We start from the raw sequence: 21544 nt of genomic DNA, 5'->3' as shown, positions 1-21544 counted from the left end.
TGCTGTGCCGGTGCTTAGTTCATCAATGGCCTGTTTTACTTCATGCACACTAATTGGCAATTCAAGCGTTTGTCTTACTTCATCGGCTAGCCTTGGCATGAGCGACAGAAATTCGTTTCGAAAGGCTTCTGTATCTTTTATTTTTGGGCTTAGCAGTTTTTGATAGCATTCAACAAACGCTTTCTCTATCGATTCCTTATCACGTGTCACTTCGTTTTTATATCTTTTTTTATATCTTTTTTTACTGCTTGCCTTTTTTCTTTACCGAGTGCCCGCTTAGTAGGCGTTTCCCCTAGCCATAGTATTTCAGCCTGTGCTCTGACGATCGCTCCACGATATTTCTTTTCATCTATCACTTCGAGCTTACTTTTAAGGTCACGTAATTCCTTGCTAAAGTGTCCAGGGTTAGCACTCTCAACCGCAATCATATAATCTTACGTGCTCCTAAGTTCTTTCTCTTGCTGTTTTTCAATGCTGCGCCGCACGCAAGCTCGTTCAATCGCCGCAATCTTTACTTCATTCTTAAATTGCTCACAAAGCGCTGTGAAATTGGAAGATTCAACCGAACATATTTCACCTATATTTTCCTTTACTTTTTTAACAAAAATTTCATCATCCAACAGTGTATCGTTTAATTTCAACAAGTTCCAACTGAACTTGGACACTTTTGTCTTGGTTCCTAGTGTCGCTATCACCAAGCAGTGATCACTTAATGTGACGTTCTTTACTTTGTATGTAGTAATGTGTGGTATCAGAACTGCCGGAACATATATGCGATATAGTCTAGCATGACTTACACTTTGGTAGTGCGTATACTGTACGTGCTCATCGCCATCAAAAATGCAACCAACGTCGTCTAGCTCAAGTTCGTTTAAAAGCGCGTTTAACAGTGTCGCACTTCTATCGCGGTAAGTCAATCTGCTGCCTCTGTCTTGCGGCCTGCACACACAATTAAAGTCTCCAAATGAAGTTATATTTCTTTCGTACGTCATGCATGTTCTCAGGTTTTCTATGTATTCTACACGTTCGGTAATATTATTCGGAGCATACACACAAACTGCACGCCAAACGAGGCCACAAAAGCCGAAGTCGATGAAGAGTAGCCTGCCATCATCACTGGACTTTACAGATTGCGCTACAATATCAGTGCATTTTCGAACAAGTATCATGCAACCCGCTGAAGTGCCTCTAGCATGAGAAACACATACATTATACCTATCTCTGAAAGGTTCGACTATTCTGTCCGTTTGCTCTTCGCTTTCTGTTTTGGTTTCCTGCACTGCCATTATGTCAATGTCATTTTCCAACAAGAGACGGCTTAACTGGCACTGCCCCCTGCGGGCTGCCAAACCCCTCGCATTCAAGGTCGCTACACAAAGGGGAACTGTCAGATTAACAGCCATTTTCGGATTAGCATAGAGCCGGAATGATACTCACATCTGGACAGGCAATGATAGCAAAAACCAGCACAGGTCACATTCTACTTGTCCGCTAGGTTACGTCTTATACTGAGGACAGGCTGCTGAACACACTTCGCGCCCCGCTAAAGCGGGGACGATGTTGAAGTCGTCCGCCTATCAGGCGGTATCTTCGGCTGCGGTTTGAGGCCCATTCGCCTCGTTATAGCGGTCTTCGGCGACGGCTCGCTGCTTCGAGTGAACCTTGAGATTCGTCATTGGCTCAAGAGGCCTCTTTGCAGCTGCTTTAGCGGCTGCTGTCATTTCAACATCCTCAATGCCTTCGGTCTCGCCTTTCGCGGTCGCCACTGACGCGTTTACTAAAATCACGTCCTTTCTCTCATTGACGTTTTGGTCGTTAGTCGGCTCCCCAACCAGCACGCTCTTTGCCTCGCCAGATTGGCTGCCGCCGGGCCCAGTGGAGTTTTCCTGAAGTGAAGACGCCTCAGAGGGTGTGCTGTCTGCCGCCGGTTCTTCGGTCGTTGCTCGGGATGCTGCATCGGCATCAGCATGGTCCATTTATGTGTTCAGCCATCTCGTCGCCTTTAACTGGGCTTGTTACCGCTGCATAGGATCGCACGCAGTCTTGTTCTTCGTGGCCGAATCGTCGGCAGAGTGCAGAGCGTGGTATGCGACACTCGCGCCTGATATGTCCAGTTCCATTGCACCGGAGGCATAACGGGGGCCTTCATGGTACATGCACGAGCGCTAAGTTTTCCGCGACGCGCACCTGATGAGGCAAGTCTTCAACTGTAATTGCAGGCTTTGGCAAGAGTGTCACCAAACGGGTGGTGGACCCTTTATCATTACATCCCTGTACTCGCCACTTTTCTCGGGTGATATCTGTAACCTTTCCGTAAGGGGTTAACGCTGCTCGAACTTCGTCGTCGTGCACGAAATGCAACAGCCAATAAAGCTTCAGTCTCATGCCTTGGTTGCAGGGGTCATAAACGACGCAGGGCTGGTCTTTCACGTTGAATGTTTCTGCCGCAAGCATCTTTTTCTTCGTAGCTTCATCACGGAAAGTCACCCCCATACATGATTCATTCGGAAGGCGCCAAGGGCCACCACTTCCGGCAGCAGTGCAAGACGCGCGAGCGCATATCGAAAGTGCTCGACCCGATACGGCCTGGTTTTAACGTCCGCATGCAAAAATACTGTGTACAAAACTGATGTATCTGAATGCAGATGAGGCAAAACAACTTGATAATCCAGGTAAGGCTTATCCGTACACCTGGTGCCACGGCCGAGGGTCGCTGTAACCGTCCCTGCGGAGCAAGGCGTTCCGCGTCCGTTCACTGCGGTGGTCAGAAGTGGAATCTGAGCTATGGCGGCGCCGTGACGTGGAGCACAAACGGTTCAGGTATGTAACGTTTGCATTACAAGCAGATAAAATATGTGAATAGAAAAAGTGTGCACTGCCGCCAATGAGGATTGAACTCACGACGACGCCTGGTTTACAAGACCAGTGCTCTACCACTGAGCTATGGCGGCGCCGTGAAGTGGAGCACAAATGGTTCAGCTATGTAACGTTTGCATTACACGCAGATAAAATATGTGAATAGAAAAAAGTGTGCACTGCCACCAGTGAGGATTGAACTCGTGACCCGTGGTTTACAAGACCAGTGCTCTACCACTGAGCTAAGGCGGCTTTTTTTTTGTCTTTTTTTTTATTGCCTGTTTGCAGCACAAACCAAGAACACATTCAAATGCTAAGAAATGTCAACCACACTTTGACTAACATTATATATTAAAATCGCTTCAGCTTGATCAGTTCATGAAGAACAGCCACCCACTCGGGAGGCTCACTCTGGGCACGATATATTTGCCGAATATACGCGACACTTTCGATGAAGTTTATTCTCGCCGGACGGGTATCGACATCCGAGTGTCGCACTGCCATTCGCGTTTTCCACAGACTGTGGAGGCCAAGGAGCATAAGCATATCGTACGGAACTCCTCCTTCGTTATCGGTTGGCAAATATCGATTACCAAGAGGTGTAATCGGTAGTTCCTTTTTAAGTGTACGTTGTAAGACATCCCAATGAAATATTGGATCCCAGCAATCGATGAAAACGTGTTCAATGGTCTCTGGCTTTTTACAAATTAAGCAGTTTACTGTCCATGGCACATATACTCCTTTTTCGTCTAACCATGATTTTACGGGTAGCGTGTTTGTGTGTAGCTTAAAGAAAAACGTTTTTTGAGAGGGTCTAGCTGGCACTTTTTTTCACCCGTTTCAGGACGTCATCTCCTTGGCCTCTTCAGTTTACAGACCTGTACAATGGTATTGGCAGCATTATGTCAACTAAGTCTTTATACAGTGTTTTTCTTGTCACAGAGCACAGATATTCCATCGAAAACCGCCCACGCAACATACGAAGTGAATCAACCACTTCGCGCAGATATCTCCTAATACTTCCTCCCTTCACATCACTGGTCGTTACAGCATATTGCGGCAGTGCTTTTCCCAAACGGACTTGAATTACTGTGCGTAGAAAATTGTTTCTCTGATCCCGAAAAAAAAGAAAACGCGACACAATTTGTCTGATAAACAAATGCAACAGGCCTAGGCCACCACTTCGAGCTGAACGAAACAAATTGGTTCTGCTTATCTTCTCCAACTAGAAGCCCATACGAATACGGCAAAAACACGATGCATTTTTTGCACACTTGAACGACACATTCATAACACTTGCATAATATACCATACTTTCGCTACTAAAAAGAGATTGCACACAGAAGCGCGTCGAAACATTGACAAATCTCGGCCTAGCCAACCCTTTGATTTTTCACTCATTCTATCAGCTTCATCGGACCAGTACTGTGCGCTATAATTATAGTGCTCGAGCGGCACACCCAAGTGCGTAGTTGGCGTTGTTGACCATCGGATGTTTGCAAAGTGAGCTGGTATAATGTCCCAATGACCATGCCACATACCGATGCTCTTTTGCCAAATGATCTGAGATCCAGATTGTTCACAGTACTCCTTTACAAGACGTACAGCTTCAAGAACGCTATCACGATCCTCGCAGACGACTGCGATGTCATCAGCGTATGCCAGTACCTTGACTTCAGAAAGCTGTAGCCGAAATCCTCGGATGTTGTCATTGCGTATCACTGCTAAACAGAAAGGCTCGAGGTACAATGCAAAAAGCAATGGACTTAGTGGACACCATTGTCTAAGGGAAGATCTTAGTGACAGCTTCTCACTGAGGGACTTATTAATTATAATCTGTGTCGTGCATTGGTCGTAGGCCATTTTGACGCCATCTCAGATTACTTTCCCTACGTTAACATATTCCAAAACAAGAAGAAGAGCATCGTGGGACACACGGTCGAAGGCTTTCGCCAGGTCGAGTTGCAACAAAGCAACGCGTCTAGCGAAAACGTCGCAACACTCTAGAACGCTTCGCGCTATGTGGCTGTTTGTAGTAACAGTGCGGCCTTTTATGCCGCAAGTTTGATGCGGATCGACAAGATTTGTATTGACTGTTTGAAGTATCTTTGCCAATACCTTCATGGGTATGTTATAATCGGTATTTGTAAGGCTAATTGGCCTGTATGCCCCAACCGATAAAAGCGCCTTGTGGTCATCTGTTTTCGGTATTAAAACCATGTGTGCACTTCTGAAAGAAGGTGGCAGTCGCTTATATTTATGTGCCTCAGAGTATACATGCTCCAACACTTGAGCAAGCCCAGGTGCAAATGCCTTACAAAAGGCGGCTTCTAAGCCATCGGGACCCGGTGATTTGCCTGCAGGAAGTTCTTTGATCGCGTGTTCTATTTCTCGGACGCTTATCGCTTCCTCGAGACTGGCTTTTACGTCGTCATCAACGCGCGGCATAAAATTCACGAAACTTGCTTCAAATTCAGCTCCCACGTGGATTGGAACGCCGAACAACTTGCGGTAGTGTTCGGTAAAGGCCTGTTCAATCATATTCGAGTCGCAAGTAACCTCATCCCGATAATTAATCCGTCTTATTTCATTTTTCCTTGCGTACCTCTTCTTATCGGCAATGGCGCGTTTGTTCGGCGTTCCGTCAACCCACAGTCTTTCCGTCCGTGCCCGAATAACTGCTGCTCTATATTTTTCCGTGTCAATAGCTTCCATCGCGCTTTTAACTGTTCTGATTTCATCACGAAATTTTCCAGGTTCCGCACTGTACATAAAAATAAGAAAATTTAGTTCCTTCTGGAGCTCATTTTCTTTCATTTTTTCATTGTGTCTTCTAACAGTTCCTACTTCAATTGCAACCATTTTCATGCGAACCTTAAAGTCTTCCCATACTTCTGCCCAAACTCTCATTACTCAACATGTCTTTAATTTCGTGCTTTACATCGGTTTTACATTTGTCATCACTTAGGTGTATTTAGTTAAATTTTCAAAGTGCCCAATCGAACCGCGGCTTTTTTGGCTTGGCACCGAGTGCAAACCACACTATACTGTGATCGTTAAAGGACACCGGCTTCACGACATAGTTATCGCATAAAGGCACAATATCTAACGAGATGTAAGCTCTGTCAAGTCGTGCTTGGCTATCTCGTTGATAGTGTGTAAATTGCGGCTGCAAAGTACTGGCCAAAAGGCGACCAACGTCTTCTAGGTTGTAGTCATTTACTAAGGTGTTCAATATCACTGCTCTCTTGTCCTGGGGGAATTTACGTTTAGCACGATCTTCTGCATGACACACACAATTAAAGTCACCAAGAAAGATGATGTACTTGTCACAGCGAAGGTACTCTGCTAGATTTGAGAAAAAACGACATCTTTCATTGATATCTTTTGGCGCATAAACAGATATAATCGTCCATTGTGATCCATTAAAAGAAAAATCAAGAACAATAAAACGCCCACTTTCGCTCACAGTAACCATATCGTCATTTATACCAATACCCCTTCGAACCAAGAGAGCGCATTCACCAGACGTGCCGACAGCGTGACATGTGCATATGTTATAATATGTTCTGAAAGGTGTTACCATTTTGTTTGTTTGCTCCTCGCTTTCAACTTTCGTCTCTTGTATAGCTATAATATCTAGTTCATTTTAAACGTATAGTCGGCTGAGCTGGTACTGGCTCCGTCTTGAAGCGAGGCCGCGTACAACTCGTATTCGTAGAAGCAACCCGTAGTAGCAACTTGTATTCCCCTCTTCAAATCCATTGTTAATAAGCGGGAAAGGTAGGCATAAAAGAAAAACGTATATAATCACACGTAGCACATCTAGGTATACTTATGGTTACGTCTACAAGTGCTAACGGACAGAGCAGCTGTTTCGCGACACATTGAAGTGTAGTCCACAAAATCCCTTGCTTGAGCAGCAGCTGATTTCCCCGACACTTCGGTAGCGTTGGGCTCTCGCAAGCTTGCGTCTGAGTGCCTTTGCAGGCACAAGTCCCTACGGCTTCTTTGGCGTCGGCGCCGTCGGTCTTTTGTCCGGCGGGATATTCGGCGTCGGCCGTAATGACGGCCGGCGCGTTACCACCGACTTTGGCGGCGGTTCCTCGCTGTTCGGTTTTCCAGTTTTCCCGCCGTCGCTTGTTGTTTCTTCGTGTGTTCGCTTACCGACCGCCACAATAGCATTGGTAACGTCCATCGCTTCGTTGTCAGCTGATTCCATAGTCGAGATGGCAGGCGTTTCTTTGGGCGCGATGTTTTGCTTATGAACGTCGACGGCCGAGCCCTTGCTCACAGGTCGCGTAGGCGTTCCTGGCACACCCACCGCTCCGGCAGTCGTTTGCGCTTGCGGTTTCGGTGGTTGTGTCGCTGTGACCTTCGCCTCGTTGGCGCTCCCGCAGAGGCTTCCTCGGCATCCACTTCATCCATGAGAAGTTCAGCGCTTTCATCCGCAGCCGTCGGCCCCGTCACGTTTGCGTATGTCCTCACGCACTGCGACTTGTCATGGCCATGACGACGACAACGCGCGCAGCGCGGAACGCGGCAGTCGCGCCGGATATGCCTTGTGTTGCCGCAACGAAGGCAGAGCGGTGCTCTTCCAGCAATCACCACGTGAGCTTCCTCACGGGCTACCCGTAACAGATGAGGAACGTCGTCCGCCCCCAAGCCCTTCCTCGGCATCAGGGTGACCAGGCGCGTTGACGAACCTTTATCCTGAAGGCCGTGCACCCGCCACCGCTCCCTTGCCACATCCGTGACTCGGCCGTAAGGCGCCAGGGCTTCACGAATGTCCTTGTCCGGTACGTTGTGTAACATCCAGTGTAGCTTGAAGTGCATTGCTTGATTTCCAGGGTCGATGACAACGCATGGTCTGTCCTTCACCTTCAAGTCCTTTGCCCGCAGCAGTTCTTTCACTCCGTCACTACTTTTGAAAGTCACGGCCGACACATGACTCATTCGATACGCCCCTAGGGCGACAACGTCAGACAGCGACTTCATGCTCTACAACATGTCACGGAAGTTTTCCGCCCGGTATGGCCTTGCACGCATATCACATGCAAAAGTAAAGTATTCGTAACTAGTCGCCCTGTTGGTAATTGAGGCAGTAGCACCTGATAATCAGGATCCTCGTTGACACAAACAACCTAGAACCGCGGCCCTGCTGGGCCGCTGATGCCGCTCCGACGGAGCTCATTACAGCCACGTCCGTACACTACCGTGGCCTGAACTGGAATCACTGAGCTATGGCGGCGCCGTGAAGTGGAGCACAAACGGTTCAGCTATGTAACGTATGCATTACACGCAGATAAAGTATGTGAATCGAAAAAGTCTGCACTGCCACCAGTGAGGATTGAACTCACGACCCCCGGTTTACAAGACCAGTGCTCTACCACTGAGCTATGGTGGCGCCGTGACGTGGAGCACAAACGGTTCCGCTATGTAACGGTTGCATTACACGCAGATAACATATGTGAATAGAAAAAGTGTGCACTGACACCAGTGAGAATTGAACTCACGACCCCTGGTTTACAAGACCAGTGCTCTACCACTGAGCTATGGCGGCGCCGTGAAGTGGAGCACAAACGGTTCAGCTATGTAACGTTTGCATTACACGCAGATAAAATATGTGAATAGAAAAAGTGTGCACTGCCACCAGTGAGGATTGAACTCATGACCCTTGGTTTACAAGACCAGTGCTGTACCACTGAGCTATGGCGGCTTTTTTTTTCTTTATTGCCGGTCTTCGACGTACACATACGACATAAACACATACACTTTATAATGGTAAAAGCAAAGACCGTCTTGGGCCCTTGCGAATAGTTTAAAAACACTTGATCACCACTAGTTCATCCAATATATGCATCCATTCGGGTGGTTCTGCTCTCGTTTTATAAGCTTCACGCAGATATAGCACGCTTTCAATAAAATGCTCTCTCGCAGGATGAATAACAAGCCTCTCATGACGCTCATTCATTCTTATTTTCCACAGGCTATGTAAGCATATTGCCATAAACATGTCACATGGCATATCTGCGTTTTCAGTTGGCAAGAAGCGGATGCCATACGGTGTTATCGGTAATTCCTTTTTCAACGTTCTTTGTAGGATGTCCCACAGGAACATTGCATCTGAACAATCAAGAAAGATATGCTCAAACTTCTCTGGTTGCCTGCATCTTGAGCAGTTTACAGACCACGGCACAAAGATTCCCCTTTCTCTTAGTCATGGCTTCACTGGGAGCGTTCCACTGTGTAATTGGAAGAAAAAGGTTTTTGCGGATGACCGTATCGGCATCCGCTTCACTCGCTTGAGCACATTTCTTAGTCTGGATTCAACGTGGTACACTGAACGACAGACAGGCACTGGCAATGATACATCAAGTAAATCTTTGTACAGTCTTTTCCGTTTAACAGATGCAAGGTAATTCAACGAAAAGCGCGTATGTAGGAAGTCAAAGGCCAATACGACTTCTCGCAGGAAGCCTCTGAGCCTAGGTCCTGTGCTGTAATCGGAGGGCACAACGATTTGAGGCAACGCGTTGCTCAAACGTCTTTGAAGGACTGTGCACAAAAATGTATCTTTCTGATCACGTGGGAACAAAAATCTCGACACGACTTGTCTTAAAAAGACATGAACCCACTTTACACAGTTCTGAACAAATTAGTGCGCCTAGAGCGCTCCCATACGGAACCTGAAATGAAAATGGCCAACTGCAGGTGTATTCTTTGTATGCTGACTCTTGATGCGCACAATGCTTGTAAAACATACCAAATTTTGGCCACTAAAAACACATTACACACTGTTGCTCTTGTGAACATTGATAGTTCTCTCCCACCCAGCTTTGCCGTTTTCGCCTTAATTTCTTCGACCTCTCCTAGCCAATAATCTTTGGTGTCCTGGTTATGTTGCAGAGGTACCCCAAGGTACTTGGTAGGCATATTCGTCCACTGTTTTTTTGCAAAAAGTGAAGCTGTGTCCTCCCATTGTCCATACCATATCCCAATCGACTTGCCCCAATTATACCGGGTGTCCCAGCTAACTTGAACCAAGGGTTTAAAAATGAAATATTGGGGTCAGGAGAGTGAAACTACCTGCATATTGGTGACAGGCATTTGGCGCACCACAGGAAATTTTTTGTATTGCAATTACTTAACTAGTAATTAAAATAATTTTTTTAAAATTTTTAATATTGACTTTAGACACTAAGTGTGATTCGCAAAGTTGGAGAGCACTTTCAGAAACCCCCATTCCATTATTCGCCATAAAGAAAACCTTACGTGTACCTCTTTTTTCGAGCTCGAAAGAAAGCCCGCGAAATACAAAAAAAACCACGTGACGAGCGCATTCGCGCGCCGCGATCGTGCTGCTCTCAACCGTGCTTTCAGTGAACGAAATCAGCTCCGGTATTCATTCGGCGGCCCCGTTTCAGAGGCAGGCCGATATCTTGGTGGTGGTTTCTTCGGCCGTGTCAGCCAGTTCGCGCGTGACGGTGTAAATTGCAGCGAGTGCGCTGCGCTTTGCAGTCGCGATAAAGACTGCCAAGCTCGAAGTTTTCAAATGAGAGGAGTTTTATTTGCCAGTTGCAAAGAAAATAAAAGTGGCGGTTTATGGCTTGGCTGTGCGGCGATGACAGCCGTGGCATGCGGTTGTCCTGACTCCATTTCATTTCGGTTTCTTACCAATTATAAAAAGTGCTCGAATAGGTCACCTTGTGCGACGATACAGCTATGGCATCTTGTAACCAAATCAGCCGTTGCATTTCGTATGACAGCCTCAGGCATGTTTAAACAGACTTCCGTTATTTTGTCTTTAAGGTCTTGCGGTGTGGAAGTTGGTGTGCTGTACACCTTGTCCTTGATATGACCCCACAAAAAGTAGTCCAGAGGTGTCATATCAGGAGACCTGGCTGGCCAGTTCACGGGACCTAGTCGTCCTATCCATTTCTGCGGGAACGCTGCGTCGAGCCAGGTCCGAGCCTTGGCGCTGCTGTGCGCGGGGGCGCCATCGTGTTGAAACCACACATTTGTGGCCCTGGCGAGCGGTAGATCCGAAAGGAAGTCGTCAACGGGTCCTCTGAGGATATCATTGGTGTAGCGATCTGCTGTCAGCGTCTGGTCGAAAAACACAGGCCCGATCAAACTACCGTCGAAAAGTCCACACCAAACACTAAATGACCACTGGTACTGGTGCTGCGTCTGTAAAACCCAGTAGGGATTTGAATCGCTCCAGTAATGAGCATTGTGCAGGTTCACCTGTGAATTGCGCGAAAAACTAGCTTCGTCACTCCATATCACTTTGTTCAAAAAATCCGGGTCGTCCTGCATCTTTATCAGAATCCAATTAGCAAAATCAGTCCTGTTTTGGAAGTCCCGTGGCAACAGATTTTGATGAAGCTGTACGTGGTACGGATGCAGGCGGTGTTTGCGCAGTATTCGCCAAACTGATGACCTGGAGACTCCGGTATCCTCGCTCACGCTGCGCACGCTTGCTTGGGGTTCCAGAGCGAACAGCGATAAAATATGCGTCTCGAAGTCCTCGTCAAAAACAGGTGCTCTGTGTCGTGTGGACGTAAAACTGCCCATCCGTCGCAGCGTCTCGAAGGCACGCAGGATCGTTACTGAACTTGGCCGCCTGCCTGGGTGCCATTGTTGCATAAGGTCTGCAGCGCGCCTTCTGTTCCCATGACATGCACCTAGAGCCAGAACCATGTCTGCTTTCTCTTCATTTGTAAACGGCATGTCTGCAGTGCTAGTAATCACTACACCAAAGATTCAGTCTCGCATGAGAGTGGCATAAGAAGAGCACACGACAAACTGTGCTTCACCGCTGCTTCCAGCTTTCAAAATCCTCATTAGGAAACTGCAACACACAGCCGCCAACACCTCGCGGCGAAACATTATTCCCTGTATTTCTCTTTTGCTTCTGAGTGACAAAGCAGACTCGCCATCTCAGTATCTTATCAGATTGGGACTAAGTCGTCGTCGCCGGGTGCCAACTAGCTGACGCGGACGAAAAACCCCCGCCAAGATATCGGCCTGCCGCTGCAACGGGGCCGTCGAATAAAGGCCGGAGCTGATTTCGTTCACTGAAAGCACGGTTGAGAGCAGCACGATCGCGACGCGCAAATGTGCTCGTCACGTGATTTTTTTTGTATTTCGCGGGCTTTCTTTCGAGCTCGGAAAAAGAGGTACACGTAAGGTTTTCTTTATGGCGAATAATGGAATGCGGGTTTCTGAAAGTGCTCTCCAACTTTGCGAATCACATTTAGTGTCTAAAGTCAATATTAAAAAATTTAAAAAAATTATCTTAATTACTAGTTAAGTAATTGCGATACAAAAAATTTCCCGTGGTGCGCCAAATGCCTATCACCAATATGCAGTTAGTTTCACTCTCCTGACTCCAATATTTCATTTTTAAACCCTTGGTTCAAGTTAGCTGGGACACCCGGTATACACTCCCTCTCATTTTACAATACTTTGTCACAACATTAACAGTATTGCTTACACTTTGCTTGTCATCACAAAAGACAGCGACGTCATCCGCGTATGCTAGCAATTTTACCTCACTGTAACCCACGCTAAAACCCCGGACATGGCTCTCTTTTATTATCTTTAGACACAGTGGCTCGAGATATAGGGCAAACAGTAGAGGCGATAAACCACATCCCTGTCTTACGGAAGACGTGACAGCAATGCTGGGAGAGAGTGTTCTATTAACGATTACCTTTGTGGAAACGTCTGCATACCACATTCTGATCCCTTCTGAACCACATTCTGATCCATTCACGTGCTCCAAAACATTGAACAGAATTGTGTGTGTCACTCTATCGAACGCTTTTTCTAGGTCCAATCGTAGCATGGCCACCCTACCAGAAAAGTCGTCAGAATGCTCAAGTACTGTTCTTGCTACGTGTACGTTTGTAGTTATTGACCTACCCATAATGCCACATGTTTGATGTGGCCCTATCGATCGTGTTAATATACTCTGTAGCCTTCTGCCCAAAACTTTAGTGTATATCTTATAGTCTGAGTTTGTTAAGCTGATTGGTCTGTAGGCTCGCACGGATAGGAGTGATGGGGGATCGGTTGTTTTGGGTATCAGGACAATATGACTCTCGCGAAACGACGGTGGCAGTACCCGATTTTCATAGGCTTCTGTGATAACGTTATAAAGAGCTGCAGCCATATCTGTTTTGAAAGCTTTATAGAATGATCCACTCAGTCCATCAGGTCCTGGCGTTTTCCCAGGGCTCAGATCATTTATAGCCTGCTCTATTTCCTTGATGCTTATTGGCATTTCTAATCTATTTCGCATTTCATCATCTAGACTTGGCAAAAGGTGTAAGAATTATTTTTCGAATCCCTGTTCGCATTGCGTTTCATGTCCTAAGAGTTCGCTGTAATATTCTGCAATGGCAAGTTGGATGGTTTTCTTATTACGTACTATTTTATTTCGGTATGTTATCGCATTTATCTCCTTTCGGGTGGCATAACTTTTTTCATCTGAAAACGAGCGCTTTGTAGGTTGTTCTCCGCACCATAGATGTTCTGCGCGTGCGCGAATAATTGCGCCCCGATATTTTTCCTTATCGACAAGTTCCAACTGTGCTTTCGTTCGCTTTATTTCTTTAGCGAAACATCTAGGACGGATGCTTTCCATGCTTAAATAAAAATTGAGCTCCCTTTGTAATTCTATTTCTTTTCTTTTTTTCTTGGTGGTGCAAAACGCTGGACCTTTCTATGGCTGTTAACTTTGGTGCTTGCTTAAAACACTCCCACCTTTCCGTGCAGTCACTGTGATCACCCGATAACAGCTCTTGAATGTTATCTTGAATTTTTTCAATAAATATTTTTTCCTGCAGCAATTTTTATTGAATTTCCAAAGACCCCAGTTGAAACTTGATGGCTTCTTTGGACCAAGCGAAAAACGGACCAAACTGTGGCTGCTAAAGTAAACATGTTTGACTTCATAATCACTGCACAATGGCAACGCTTCCCCAGAAACAATGACACGATCCAGTCCGGCATGGCTGTCCCCTTGAAAATGAGTGAACCGAGGTGTATCATTATTGGCTAAAACGTCGGCTATATCCTCTAAATTATGTCCTTCAACGAGTGCTGCCGGGAGAAGCGCACTGCCTTCAAGACCAGACAGATTACGGGCTCTGTCTTCCACTTTGCAGACGCAGTTGAAGTCTCCCATCATGACCGTGGTTCTCTCACATTTCAAGTGACATTCCACGCTTTCAAAAAAAAGCCCTGCGCTCGGCTGTTCTATTCGGCGCGTAAACACACATAACACGGAATTTCAGATTGCAAAACATAATATCGCACATTATAATACGCCCGGTATCATCACTAAATACATTTTCCACATTTATACCAATATTATTGCTAAGAAAGAGCACACAGCCCCCTGCTCTACCAACGCATGAGAAACGCACACATAATATCTAGACATGAACGTTTGGACTAGGCATTCGGTCCCTTCCTTAGTTTCAATCTTTGCCTCTTGTACAGCAATAATATCCAGATTATTTTCGATGAACAGGCGATTAAGCTGGTACTGCTTCTTTGCCGTAAGTCCCCGCACGTTAATAGTGCCTACGCCTAAGGGTGTTTCAATGCGTATCGCCATTTCTACGGGAAAGAGATCAAGGCTGATAGACCCCTATAAATTTACAGCTCTCGTCAGTCATGAAGGGTCACCCACATTACCGTGGCGAGTCTGCGTTCAGCCAGCACTGTTGACTGGTCTTCCATCGGCAGCTCAGAAGTAGCAGCATTTTCCACCACCTCCTTCCCGACAATCCCCCCCCCCCCCCCCGCTACGGGCAAAAACACGCGAACGTACGACCTGTTAAGTCCGCTGTGTCGCCGCCGCCTTTCTGTCCGGTGGTATGGTTGGCGTTGGTCTAAAGCTTGGCCTCCGGCCAGTTGCTGTCTTCACAGGTGGTTCGTTCGCACTTTGAGTGCACGCCTTCTGCTCTTCGCCGGCACTTTCTTCGTGTGTTCTTTTGGCCGCTGCCGCTGCTTTGCTGGTTTCCGTAGTGTCCATTACGCTTGAATCGTCCTCACTCGTTTCTACGGAGGGTTTCTTGCTTGTACTTGCGTCATTACTTGTTTCAGCGTCCTTAGCTGATGTAGGCTTGCCAGATGTCGGTATGGCTTCACTCGCAACCTGCTCTACATCTCGTTTCGTAGAATTTGTGGCTGGGTCTTTCTTTGAAAATGGCGACAGAGACGGTCTCGACGCGCTGGCACTTTCCTCTGCGTCGACTTCTTCCATGAGGTGCTCGTTGACGACTTCCACACTTCTCGGTGGCCCCGCAACATTTGCACACGTGCGCACGCACTGAATTTCTTCGTGGCCGAAGCGTCGACACACAGAGCAACGTGGCACGCGGCACTCGCGCCTGATGTGCCCCGTACGGTTGCACCGAAGACACAGTGGAGCACGACCTGGCACGACCACAAGCTCCATTATGCCTGCTCCTCGTAGCTGATGTGGTAGATCGTCAAGTGTCACGCCTGGCTTCAGCTTGAGGGTCACCGTACGCATAGACGATCCCTTGTCCATGATGCCTGGTACACGCCATTGCTCTTTCTTGACGTCGGTGACCTTCCCATACGGAGCAAACGCCGCGTGTACGTCTTCGTCGTGCACATTGTGCAGCAACCAGTGGAGTTTAACCAGGACATCCCGGCTGTGTGGATCCACAACCAAACATCGTCGTTCCTTGACTTGAACTTCCGTATACTTCAGCATCTTCTTTGTCGCCTCTGCACTCTCGAACGTCACCGCCCAGACGTGGTTCATTTGGAATGCCCCCAAGGCGACCACCTCGGGGAGCAATTTCAGGTGAGCCAGCGTGTCGCGAAAATCTTCGACACGAAATGGTCTCGCTTTCACGTCGCCGTGAAGAAAAACTGTGTTTAAAACATACGAACCTGTAGGCAGTGGCGGCAAAACAACATGATATTCCGGTTCAACGGGCGCAGGCATCCTGTTTCCGCGGCTTGGCATAGCCGCAAACACCGCCCCTACGGAGCGCGACATTCGACGTCTGTACCGAACGGTAGCCGGAAGTAGAATTGACTGAGCTATGGCGGCGCCGTGAAGTGGAGCCCAAACGGTTCAGCTATGTAACGTTTGCATCACACGCAGATAAAATGGGTGAATAGAAAAAGTGTGCACTGCCACCAGTGAGGATTGAACTCACGACCCCTGGTTTACAAGACCAGTGCTCTACCACTGAGCTATGGCGGCGCCGTGAAGTGGAGCACAAACGGTTCAGCTATGTAACGTTTGCATTACACGCAGGTAAAATATGTGAATAGAAAAAGTGTGCACTCCCACCAGTGAGGATTGAACTCACGACCCCTGGTTTACAAGACCAGTCCTCTACCACTGAGCTATGGCGGCGCTTTTTTTTTTCTTTATTGCCTGTTTACATCATACAGAAACAACAGAAGGATCTCAAAAACTTTTGAAATTGATCAACTCATCAAACAGTGTAACCCAATCAGGTGTTTCTGGCTGGGCTCGGTACAGCTCTCGCAAATACGCTACATGTTCAATAAAATTTTCCTTTACAGGCCGAGCGTTAGTGTCGGCATGTCTTACCGACATTCGGGTTTTCCATATACTATGGAGGCTGAGTATCATTATCATGTCGTAGGGAATGTCGCCGTGATTCTCAACTGGTAAGTATCGGATTCCATGTGGTGTAATAGGTAAGTCCTTTTTGATAGTTCGCTGAAGGATGTCCCAGTGAAATATGGGATCCCAGCATTCAATAAATACAGGTTCTATTGTCTCTGGTTTTTGGCACAGTGTGCAGTTGACTGTCCACGGTACAACCATTCCTTTATCTTGTAGCCACGTTTTTACAGGTAGAGTGTTTGTATGGAGCTTAAAGAAAAAGGATTTTACATGCGGTCGTATCGGCATTCCTTTAACCCGTTTTAAGACGTCTTGTCCACAGCCTCCAGTGTATATGCTTCTGTACACTGGCAGAGGTAACATAACATCCAGCAAATCCTTGTAGAGCTTTTTCTTTTTTACTGTACTCAAGTATTCTATGGAGAACCTTACTTTAAGCATGCGAAAGGCTACAACAACCTCGCGCCAATAACCTTTCATACGGTGCATCGCAGTCTTATTTGTAGAGACGATGAATTCAGGTAGTGCATTGTGTAAACAAACTTGCATAATTGTACGCAGAAATGGGTCACACTGATCTCTTAAAAATATAAAACGCGACACAATCTGTCTGATAAACAGGTGCGACAGACCAAGACCACCTTTTCTGACGGACAAAAACAGGTTAGTTCGACTCGTTCGTTCCCAATTTCCTCCCCAAATAAACACTGCAAAGACTATATTAATTTTTTGTAAGTTAGTACGCGACATAAACAATACTTGCATAACATACCATAACTTGGCAACTAAGAATAGATTGCAAGTAGTTGCACGGGCAAACATGGACAAATTTCGACCTTGCCATCCCTGCGTCTTCTCTTTCAAGCGTTCTGTTTCCTCGTTCCAATACAGTTCGGTGTCTTCATAACATTGTAATGGGACACCTAAGTACGTTGTTGGTATTGCTGTCCATTGGATGCCAGCAAATAATTCAGGCTTCTCGCTCCACTCTCCATGCCAGAAACCTACGGTCTTCTCCCAATTGATCTTGCAGCCAGATTCCTTGCAAAACTCGCCAGTCAACCTAACCACCTCTTTGATACTTTCGGCATCTTTGCAAAAGACAGCAATGTCATCAGTGTATGCGAGGACCTTGACTTCCGCCGTTTCAAGCATAAAACCGCGTACACTTTGACTATTAATTAAACTCAAGCAGAAAGGTTCCAAGTAAATATCAAAAAGTAATGAGGAAATCGCACATCCCTGCCTCACACTGGAGAGAAGCTGGATTGGTTCACTTAACTTCTTGTTTATAATGATGCGTGTGCTGCACTCTGAGTAGGCCATTTTTACTCCTTCTAATATCAGTCCGCCGACATTAACATATTCTAATATTGAAAACAGTACTTCATGTGACACATTGTCAAACGCTTTCTCCAAATCTAGTTGCAACACTGCAACCCGACATGAGAGAGCATCACAGCACTCAAGAACACAGCGAGCCACATGTGTATTGGTGGAAATTGTCCTGCCCTTGATTCCACATGTTTGATGCGGTCCCACTAGTCGCGTTACAACACTTTGAAGTCTCTTTGCTAACACTTTCGTGAATATTTTGTAATCACAGTTCGTGAGGCTTATTGGTCGATAAGACTTTACTGACATCAGTTTAACCGGATCCTCGCACTTAGGGATTAGCACTGTATGAGCCGTTCGGAACGATGGCGGCATTCGCTGTGTTGCATACATTTCCTTGACGACATTATGCAATAATTGGCTGAGCTGACATTTGAAGGCCTTGTAAAAGGGCGCACCTAAACCATCAGGCCCGGGAGCCTTTCCTGCACCAAATCCATCTATAGCGTCTTCAATTTCTCGCAATGTGATGGGAAATTCCAGGCTTGCTTTAATGTCATCTTCTAGACGTGGCATAAGATGAAGAAAATCTCGCTCAAACCCTTCTATTATTTTTTTCTTGTTCCCAAGCAGTTCACGATAATAATCTACGAATGCTCGCTCTATCATTGTGGGTTCGGAAGTTTCCTCGTTTTGATATATTATTGCTTGTATTTCATTATTTGTCGCATATCTCTTCTCGTCACTTAGCGCCCGTTTAGTAGGCGTTTCCCCATTCCACAATCGTTCCGCTCGCGCTCGTACCATGGCTCCCTTGTATCGTTCTTGGTCGATAAGTTCGAGCTTACTTTTTGTTTCCTTTATCTGCTTCATGCAAGATCCAGCGTTCTGACATTCTGTAGACATGAGCAATTCTAGTTCGCTTGTTAATTCTTTTTCTTCTTGTTATCCCCTGCGGCGCAGCGCAGTAGCTTTTTCTATCGCTTTTCTCTTAACATCAGTTTTGAGAGTTTCCCATGTTTCAATACAGTGATTAGTTTGCGCTGTCATAGAGGAATTAATCATTTCACTTATATCTCTGATAAAGCTTTCATCATCTAGCAGTTTGGTATTAAACTTCCAAAGATCCCAATTAAATTTCGTTTCTTTTCGTTTTTGCCCTAAATCAAACGTCACTAGACTATGATCAGAAAAGGATACATGTTTAATCTCGTAACTTTGACACAATGGCACGAGCTGCATTGCAATATAAGCTCGGTCTAATCGCGCATGACTTTCCCCTTGATAGTGCGTATAAACGGAAGCTTTGCCTGTCGATAACAGAATACCGACATCTTCTAATTCATAATCATTCACAAGTATGTTTAAAAACTGTGCGCTCGTATCCCTTCGTTTCATTTGATTAGCTCGGTCTTGTGCTCTGCACACACAGTTGAAATCCCCCATCAATATAAGGTATCGCTCGCACTTCAGGTATTCTTCTAGCTGTGGAAAAAAAATTCTACGTGCACATTCATCATTTGGAGCATACACGCACAAAATGCGGCACCTAAAGCCAGAAAAAGAACAATCAAGTATGACAAATCGGCCAGTTCCACATATAATAACTTGTTCCTCTACGATACCAGCACTGTTACGAATAAAGAGTGCGCATCCTCCAGAAGTTCCAACCGCATGACACACGCAGACGTTATACATTGCTCTAAATGGTTGCACCATGCGGTCCGTCTGTTCCTGGCCTTCCACCTTTGTCTCTTGCACGGCGACAATATCTAAATCATTTTCTTGAAAAAGCCGGCTTAATTGGTACTGGCGTCTCCTGCTCGCCAAACCGCGAACGTTTAAAGTGCCTAGACGAAGGGGCTTCTTAAGGTTAAGTGTCATGGTTAATCTGAAACAGGTGGACCGCATGGAGTTTACCTCGATCTTTTATGTTGCCACTCGGTCGATTCTTTCCGGCGACGGGCAACGTCGCATCCAGCCAGCAGTTCTCGGGTCGATGCCGCTGTGGCTCTGTTGCTAGGGGACTTGATGCCATGGTAGGTGCTCGGTGTTCGTTAGTGGTGGAATCGCTGCTCTACGCATTGACCCTCGTTGTTACGAGGGCTTATTTCCCTCTGTTTTCCGGTCAGGAGGGAGGCTGGGTTTCGGTTTGAAGCTGGGTCGTCTGCCCGATTGAAGGCCGGTCTTCACGACTGTCTTGGTGGGCGGTTCTTCTCCGCTACTTGCACTGGGCTTGCCCATTTCGCTGCCTGCATCGTCGCGCGGTCTCTTGGTAGAAGCACCTGGCTCAAGTTCCATTGGCTGTGCGTCCGCTTCTGCTTCCGCACCCAACGCTGCTTCTACGGGTTCGACTTTGTCCGCCTCTTGTGTTTCCCCCATCACAGGGGCTCCGTTTGTCTGGGGTGTGGTGTTATCAGCAAAAACACCTTTCCACGCGTCGGTAGGGGCAACTTTTTGATTTGCGATATTTGTGTCGGCCTGCTTTCGCCCACCAGCGGCTTCTTCGGCGTCTGCTTCATCCATCATGAGCTCTGCATCCGCGTCCTTCGTTGCTTTTCCGGTGATGCTCGCATATGTGGTCACGCAGTTTAGGTCCGTGTGGCCGAAGCGCCTACACTGGGAACAGCGAGGCACACGGCAGTCACGTCGAATGTGGCCAGTGGTGTTGCAACGGAGGCATAATGGTGCTCGGTTGGGCACAACAACTAGAGCGAGTTCGCTTCCTACACGCAACTGGTGGGGTAGGTCGTCGATAGTGACTCCGGCTCCAAGTTTCATGGCCACTAGGCGGGTTGTCGATGCTCTTTCCGTGATACCACGTACGCGCCATTTTTCCTTCGTTACTTCCGTAACCTTTCCATACGGAGCCAAGGCCGCACGTACTTCATCGTCGCTGACCCCGTAAAGAAGCCAGTGCAGTTTCATTCGTAAGCCTTGGTCGTTGGGGTTAACTACTAGGCACCGGCGACTCTTCACTCGGATTTCCCCTTTTGACAACATTTTCTTCGTTGCTTCAGCGCTCTTGAATGTCACGGCCCAAACGTGATTCATCCTGTACGCCCCCAAAGCGATAACGTCCGGAAGTGCTCCAAGATTTTCTAAGGCATCGCGAAAATCTTCCACTCGGTATGGGCGCGCTCGTAAATCCGCATGAAGAAAAATGGTATCCGTAACAACCTGACCTGTTGGCAGTTGAGGCAATACAACTTGGTAGTCCTGGTCGACTGAAGCAAAAGACCTGTTTCCGCGGCTTGAAAGGGCCGCTGAATCCGCTCCTTGGGAGCCCATGTTACCCACGTCCGCACACAACGGTGGCCGGAAGTGGCTGAGCTATGGCGGCGCCGTGACGTGGAGCACGAACGGTTCAGCTATGCAACGTTTGCATTACACGCAGATAAAATATGTGAATAGAAAAAGTGTGCACTGCCACCAGTGAGGATTGAACTCACGACCCCTGGTTTACAAGACCAGTGCTCTACCACTGAGCTACGGCGGCGCCGTGAAGTGGAGCACAAACGGTTCAGCTATGTAACGTTTGCATTACACGCAGATAAAATATGTGAATAGAAAAAGTGTGCACTGCCACCAGTGAGGATTGAACTCACGACCCCTGGTTTACAAGACCAGTGCTCTACCACTGAGCTATGGCGGCGCCGTGAAGTGGAGCACAAACGGTTCAGCTATGTA

At 47.0% G+C, this 21544-nt stretch overlaps 8 non-coding genes across 8 annotated transcripts; all 8 read right to left on the bottom strand.

The window, feature by feature from the left end:
* Positions 1 to 2876: 2876 nt before the first annotated feature.
* On the bottom strand, positions 2877 to 2951 carry TRNAT-UGU (transfer RNA threonine (anticodon UGU)). Its single transcript has one exon. It is a non-coding gene; the product is annotated as a tRNA-Thr (tRNA).
* A 5240-nt stretch (positions 2952 to 8191) lies between these two features.
* TRNAT-UGU (transfer RNA threonine (anticodon UGU)) lies at positions 8192 to 8263 on the bottom strand. The gene has a single exon. It is a non-coding gene; the product is annotated as a tRNA-Thr (tRNA).
* An 84-nt stretch (positions 8264 to 8347) lies between these two features.
* TRNAT-UGU (transfer RNA threonine (anticodon UGU)) lies at positions 8348 to 8419 on the bottom strand. Its single transcript has one exon. It is a non-coding gene; the product is annotated as a tRNA-Thr (tRNA).
* An 84-nt stretch (positions 8420 to 8503) lies between these two features.
* On the bottom strand, positions 8504 to 8575 carry TRNAT-UGU (transfer RNA threonine (anticodon UGU)). Its single transcript has one exon. It is a non-coding gene; the product is annotated as a tRNA-Thr (tRNA).
* Positions 8576 to 16051: 7476 nt separating this feature from the next.
* TRNAT-UGU (transfer RNA threonine (anticodon UGU)) lies at positions 16052 to 16123 on the bottom strand. Its single transcript has one exon. It is a non-coding gene; the product is annotated as a tRNA-Thr (tRNA).
* Positions 16124 to 16202: 79 nt separating this feature from the next.
* Positions 16203 to 16279, bottom strand: TRNAT-UGU (transfer RNA threonine (anticodon UGU)). Its single transcript has one exon. It is a non-coding gene; the product is annotated as a tRNA-Thr (tRNA).
* Positions 16280 to 21281: 5002 nt separating this feature from the next.
* On the bottom strand, positions 21282 to 21353 carry TRNAT-UGU (transfer RNA threonine (anticodon UGU)). The gene has a single exon. It is a non-coding gene; the product is annotated as a tRNA-Thr (tRNA).
* An 84-nt stretch (positions 21354 to 21437) lies between these two features.
* On the bottom strand, positions 21438 to 21509 carry TRNAT-UGU (transfer RNA threonine (anticodon UGU)). The gene has a single exon. It is a non-coding gene; the product is annotated as a tRNA-Thr (tRNA).
* Positions 21510 to 21544: the final 35 nt, after the last annotated feature.

This window comes from Dermacentor andersoni, chromosome 7 (genome assembly GCF_023375885.2).
Source record: "Dermacentor andersoni chromosome 7, qqDerAnde1_hic_scaffold, whole genome shotgun sequence".
In the NCBI taxonomy this organism is placed as follows: domain Eukaryota; kingdom Metazoa; phylum Arthropoda; class Arachnida; order Ixodida; family Ixodidae; genus Dermacentor; species Dermacentor andersoni.
Note: the sequence above shows the minus strand (reverse complement) of the source record. Positions and strands in the feature narration are given on the sequence as shown.